Here is a 7,340-nt window from a genome sequence, read left to right as displayed (position 1 = left end):
TATGTCAATCCACGAATGAAAGGAACCCAGCAATTGAATTAGTTATTCTCACTGCCTTCAATGAAGCAGATATCGACAAAAAAAAATCATAACTTCAATTGGTATTTTGTCGGAAGATCGCCATTACGTCATACTGATTTTTTGGACAACTTAAAAGCCACCACCTTCAATGAAACAACCTCAATTACCCTGGAGCACTCAATTACATCATAAAATTTTACTAAACTAGCCTAAGTTTGATCATGGATATAAGAACGAGATCTCTTGTCCCCAAGCAAAGATTTTAAATTGCAATTGCATATTTGAAGCATAACCTTTTCATACATTTTATACAGCCACGACTGTCTGCAAAAGTTCAACGAGGCCTCGGAGTTCTACAAAAAGCAACAAAACGTGGTAAGTGAAACTCATCATCTGTAGTGCTATTGCAAAACTAAATGTTTTAAATATGTATCTTTTTTTTTTAAATCTTTGCTGAAAAAATAGAAGTTTTAAAAAAGCTTATTCATTTTTTAAGAAACACAAATTCAATTCATATTGGTATTTTTTAACCAAAGTATACTATTCTTTAAATCAGTTTACACCCTACATAATAAAATCCTAAGTCGCAAGAGATCCAAATTCTAAAGGTATTTAAGAGATTTAATCTAAGATTTAATTTTTTCTTTGAATTACTAAATCTCAATGCATTATTTTGTGATTGTTAAATATTTGAATTTAACCTGATCCAAATCTGTTTAGAAAATGCAAGAACAATTGTGGAATTGATTTTGCTCTATAAAAAGTAACCTCTAAAACGTGAATTAATATAAACCCAATAACTATCATAGACTAAGTTTTCAACATTCTCAATTTCAAATTGTTTCTTCAAGTACTTAGTTTGCAATTTTAATTTTATGATTGATAAGTTTATTTGAATTTCATCTACTACCTGCCTACTAATTATGCAAGAAGCAATCTGGAATTGATTATATGTTCTATACCTTATCTCCTTTAACTTCGTTTAATTCAAAGCGTATTTAACTTCAAACCTATCCACATTGTTGTAGTAAACCTAAGCAATCGGCAATATGCCAGTTTATCTCTTCATACATGTTCGAGTGTGAAGCGAACATAAATAACTTACAATTACTCTAAGTTAGAGATAAAAGTGTTATTGATCATGATTATGAATAAATGAAATTCTTGTTAAATTAAATTTAACCATGCATCTATAAATAGAGATAATTTTACGGCGGTGATGTGTGAGTAGAGTAAGTATTGTCCGAGTTAGGGGTCTTGTTTAAAATGATCAGGCCAATAAGACCAAGGATGGGTAGGGTTATGAGGCAGATGTTCCATACCATCAGGAACTAAATTGTTTTCAGTTAAGAATATGATAGATATACTACTTTACTAAATGGGGTTTACTGTTTACTGTTACGCACATTCAATCCATCTTCTTTTATTTTTTCTTTTGTCAATTGATAGATACAGATATATGGGAGTCTTAAAACTTTTTTTGTTTATGTAGAGAGTAGGTGTTGTGTGATTACAAGGGGACACGAACCCCCCAATCGGCTGAAGCTGGCATATCATGGCTCCCAGTCCTCTTGTAGTTCATTGAACTTCAGAAATTAAATTTTATTAGTAATTACTCTACTACTCATACAGAGAGTTAGTTAGGAAACTCCTAGCTTCTCGTTTGTACATTACACAGTATAGGTACAAGGGTACCCGATAGAAGCGTGCCTCTTGATTTTGGGTATTTTGAAGGTTTTACCAAAATATCGGAAATTTGGAATTTAGTCTTCTTTGAGTCTAAAAACTTTCCGCAAGAAATCTGTAGGAATAGATCGACGTTTCGGTATTTTGGAGGTTGGCCACATTGTTTTACCGAACTTGCTGAAATTAGGTATTTAGTCTTCTTCATAAGCGAAAGGAAACTTATAGTTCCATTTTACTTTAATACAACTCGTGGTGGAGGGTATAACAAGTTCGGCCTGGCCGAACTTAACGCCGTTCTTACTTGTTAACTTTTATAATTAGATCGCTTTAGGATAAAGACAGGGGACATGGCCGATAATAAATCCTATCCAGCATCAATGAGCAAAAAAATCCGACCGTCCGTAAGAGAAAAGAAAGGTCACAGACAAAATCTGTTGGTAAGTTTAAAATCCTCCTCCTCCTACGTCTCGCTCTTTGTGTATAAGAAATTAAGGATAGCGACATCTAGTTGTGGATAGTATAAACATATTAAGAAATGGTTCTGAACTGGACTACTATGAATGTAGATAACTAAAATCATCTAGGGATATTAAGATAAAAAGAAAAAGCCGATTTATGTACGTTGGTATAAAAAAAAAAAACATAAAGTCATAGAATGGTGCACTTAACACGTCAAAACAGTCAAATGGTCTGTTCCCTTACTTCTGAAAATAGTAAAACCGGCAAAAGTAGTAAAAGTTGTAAACTGCTCCCATATGAATTGTACGGTGTCTAAAGTAAAGGAACGCTTTTCGAGTAAAAAGTGGTAAAAATTGAAGATTCTTGCACATAAAGGAACAGAGCTAATATGTTTTTTTCTTTAATTGTTCTTTATTATTAAATCGAAAATGCAGCAAAAGTAATGAACTGCTCTTGTAAAAGTAAGGGAATGGTTTTGTGTAGAAATAAGTTTGAGGGTTTGTAGATAAGTTTTGGTGGCTGGAGATGTTTTTCATATAATAGGTATGTCTGGTTACCCTAAAACTTGTAACAATTTGTACCAATTGTTGCTGGAAGTCCTCTGTTAACACAAAAAGCCAGCAAAAGAGAGCGAATCGAGAGAGACATTTTGACAGTTCTTTTACTGGGAGTTTGCAAATTCTTGCTGGACAAATTTGTTCTAGCAAGCACTTGTAACTCTTCTTCTTGAAAACAATCAATCAGCTGTTTTTAATTATTCGGTGATTTATGCTTGTGAAAATTAAAAACAATTTTATTGTGGAAATAGCAAGCCTAATTGCATTGTTTTTTTGGAGAACAAAGGTGCAATGTGGAAAAATTTCTTTTTTGGATCATTTTCTTTTTTATTTTAAATAAAATACAACAGTTTTGCTTCCCTTTTAGTCCCAATTTACATTGGGCGAGTATACTTGCGGCAATTGTCATTTTGTAGGAGAGAGAGGTGAGGCATATGGTAACCCTTTGCCTCTCAGCACCTTCGCTCACCTACAAACTGACAATTGCCGCAAGTAAACTCGCCTAATGTAAATTGGGACTTACTTTATTGGCGGACAAATTGTTCTGTTTTGACAAGTCAGCTGATTGCTTGCTGGTTTTTGCTGGGAAGATGTCTGTTTACCTTTTTTAAAGTCCGAAGTGACACGTACAAAGTTTGCCGTAATGTAAGTCCTGGTCCACACTAGAGCGATTTCAATGAAATAATTCCATGAAATTAGTCATTTAGTCACAGCACGTCTTTTGCTTGTGTGTATGGCTTAGAAAGGTTGGGTAAAGCTTTGTGTCAGTTTAAAGTCTTTCTTTAGTGTTCCAAAAACTTTCCAGCAAGCATTTATTGAAATTTTTAATCAAATTTGATACGACCGCACGATTAAAAAGCTGGAATATGAGCTCGATCATAAATGACTCCTTTGTCGGGAGGAAAATGTAACCTCGGGCGACTCTTTTAAACAAATCACGAATGAGTCTTCCTCTGCATTAGTTTCCAGTCATTTTTGCCAATTTTCTGATTGTATATAGTGTCTTTTTATACCCTCAGCCTTTAGGCTATGAAGGGTATATACACTTTCATACGGGCAAAATGTGCCTCATCGAAATAATGGTTTTAGTAGAGCTGGCAAAAAATCGATGGCACTATCGATAATATCGATTGTTATTTAAAAATTCAACATCGATAGATAGTTTTGCCTATCGATATTATCGGAATAAAAACCCCTAACCCGAAATCCATTGAAATAAATAGAAATTTCGCTGCTTTTCGGTTATGTGTGTTTGTAAGAAAGTAAGTCCGTAGTCACACGTACACATTTTTCGGTAAAATAAAATGTATTGTTTACATTTTTATAAAATAAAAGCATTTGTTTATTCTCCTTTACATTTCTGTGAACTACTTTTGCATAATTTCAAGAAAATCATTGATATTTCCGATATTTTAATCTCCAAATTAATGGCGATGACAACTTAACGATAATATCGATAGCAATCGATATTTTAAAACATTATATCGAAAATATCTAATGTTGACAATATCGATGATTTGCCAGCTCTAGGTTTTAGACCCCAAGTATGTTTGGACGAAATGTGTTTCAGACAATTTGGAGTCGATTGAGCAATGTCCGTCCGTCTGTCTGTCTGGCTAGCTGGAGCGCACGATAACTCTCGAACGGATTAACCGATTCGGTTCAAATGTTGGCTTTCGTAATATTTTGCCCAAACTTAGTTTAAGTTCGAAGATGAGCTATATCGGTCCACTCCTTCCGGTACCTCCCCCACAAAAGTTCGAAAATGTTCGGAAAATTTGTGCGCACGATAACTCTTGAAGGGAGTAACCGATATGGTCCATACTTTGCCCATCGTGGACGTGTACCAGACTTAGATCAGGTTTTAATATGGACTAAATTCGTCCACTCCGTCGGGTACCTCCCACACAAAAATTTGGAAAAGTTCAGTTTAGGACCATCTCTCGAATCGCTTTGATTTTTGCTTTAGCAACTTATATTCACTGCCCTCCATACGACGGTATAAGTTTCATCAGGGGCAAGTCCATACTTCCTGAGAAAATAGCCTGAAAGTTGCAAAAAAACCCCTATGACACCGTGTGAGGAGGTTGGAGGGCAAAATAACTCTCGAACAGGTCTGCCGATTCGGTCCAAAGTTTGGTCTTAGTAATATTTTGTCCAAACATAGTTTAAGTTCGAAGATAAGCCATATCGGTCCACTCCTTCAGGTACCTCCCCCACAAAAGTTCAAAAATGTTCGGTAAAATTGTGCGTACGATAACTCTTGAAGAGAGTGGCCGAATTGGACCATACTTTACACATCTTAATATATCTACCAGATACAGATCAGGTTCAAATATGGACTATATTTGTCCACTCCATCCGGTACCTCCCTCACAAAATTTCGTATACATGTTCACTTTAAGACCTGCTTTCGAATCACTTGTATTCGCTGCCTCAATTGCGATGGTAAAAGTTGTTTCAGGGGCAAGTCCATACTTCTTGAGCAAACATCCCTGAAGTTGTAAAAAACCCCATATGTAGTGGCTGGAGATCCATTCTTTTTAGTATCTCCTCCGCAAAACTTTTGATCTCTAATCCTAATCAACATTTTTGTCAGTTCAAACGCCCAAAATTCCCTAAATACATGCGTTTTTTTTGGGTAAAAATTGTTTCAATATACACAGGCTGAGGGTATATCTCTGTCGGCCAAGCCGACTGATACTTTTTTACTTGTTCTAGTCGTATTTTAATCATTTATTGGTGATTTGTTGATTAATTTGTAACTCTTTTTCGAGTCTTTTTTGAGTCATGTTTACAATCGTTTATGAGTCTTTAGTGAGTCATTTATGAGTCTTTTTAACAGAGGAAAAAATTAAAAGAATTTTCTTTTTATTCTTTTTTGTTTTCTGTTTCTTTCCTTTGTTTTATGTTGCGCGGTGGTTAGTATACTGATTCTTCATTTCACTTGGCAAAACCTGAACACGTGTTGTGTTTGTCTATACTCTTAATATTATACGTTACATTTATATCAACGTTTTGTAGAAAGTGTATATGAGAATTATTTACAACCAAACAAAATTAAAACAAAAAAATCAGTTCTTAATAACCTAACTGTTCAAAATATGATCAGAAGATACATAATTATATGGGTCGATCTTGCATTACCACTAAACTTGAGTTGCGTTGTCAGTTGTCTGTGCGGCTGAGATGAAATGTTGTACCATTAATGTCAACTCAACTGGGTGGACGATAAACATGTTATCAATCAGTGTTTTTTCAAACTTGTGACCTCTATTCGCCAAAAAAAAACTATTTTAAAAAATGTTTAATTATTTTTTTAATTATTTTTTTTTTTTTTTGTTTTTTCAAAATAGTCTGGCTTAATCCCATTGTTGTTGTTTTAATATTTTAAAACAACTATTTTATTAGTGGAAAAGATTTGGCATTGTTCGCCAAGGGGTAAGGCAGGGAATACTATAGTTTCGATCCACGCCACTGGATCTCATCAGTTCCCTTGTTTCTTGTTTGTGGATATTCTTCACCGAAGTTATTTTTCAATAACTTCTTCAACAAGAAACTTTTTATACCCAAACATCAATCGTCAGCTCGAAGTATAAAGGTAAGCAAAGAAAAAAGTTCAATGAGAAGTTTTTCCTTGGCAACCTCATACAACTCCGACGAAAGTGTCTGCGAAACAATTCAAACCTCTTCCACTTGTGTGTGTCGTCGAATTTCGACAAATGCATTATTTTTAATAAAAATAATTTGCGCTTTGGATAACTCTTTTGTGTATTCTGGACAATATTTTAATATTTTGGCTGAGTTTTCGAGCAAATTTGGAAAACAACCCAAGATTGGAATATAACCTGGCCATTGAATCTTCGGATCGTCAAGTTTTATTTGCTGTCCCAAAAATGATAAGTTCGGTGGAATTATTGTTTGATGATGAAGAAAATGTACAGATTAGATATAGTCCTCAAAAGCTAATTTTGTGTTGCCGTTTGCTCCTTAAGGAGATTTGTTTTGTTGTCCTCTTCTCTGCAACTTCTCCGCGAAGTGGGACGAACACTGTCCATTGGGTAGGAGAAACAACGGCTTGCTCCGCTTCAACAGTTGGCATTATTTCATCTTCATCCCATGATTCCACAATACCATAAACTGAACCTACTGGATTTGTCACCAAATTCATTTGTAAAAGATTTGCTGCTGTCTGCTCCAAAGGCGATAAATTCACTTCTTGTGATGGACCACCACCAGTGGCGTTGAAGTTTCTTTTATTTTGAGCCATTTTCTTTATCAACTTTGCTTTAAAGTGAATCCAGACTCTCTGCCACACTTCAGGTGTTCGTGTTGGAGGTCCATGGCTGTTTAAATTGTCCGAAATGGACCTCCACGCTTCATCCGCTGTGGCTTTGGTTTCACCAAAAACGCGAACTCCTCGGGCTAAGTTTGGATTTTCACTCAGTTTATCAATTAATATTTCGAACTGTTGCTTTGTCGTTATTTTCACCATATTGATACACAAAATTAATTAATTATGCAAAGAATCAATAATTGTTAACGAAATTTTTATTTTTCCTTCTATTTTACTTCTTGTTTCTTCGAAAATGTTCACTGCAACTGAAAATTGGTGGT

Source organism: Musca autumnalis, unplaced genomic scaffold (genome assembly GCF_047663935.1).
Source record: "Musca autumnalis isolate F117 unplaced genomic scaffold, ASM4766393v1 scaffold_1, whole genome shotgun sequence".
Classification (NCBI taxonomy): Eukaryota; Metazoa; Arthropoda; class Insecta; order Diptera; family Muscidae; genus Musca; species Musca autumnalis.
Note: the sequence above shows the minus strand (reverse complement) of the source record.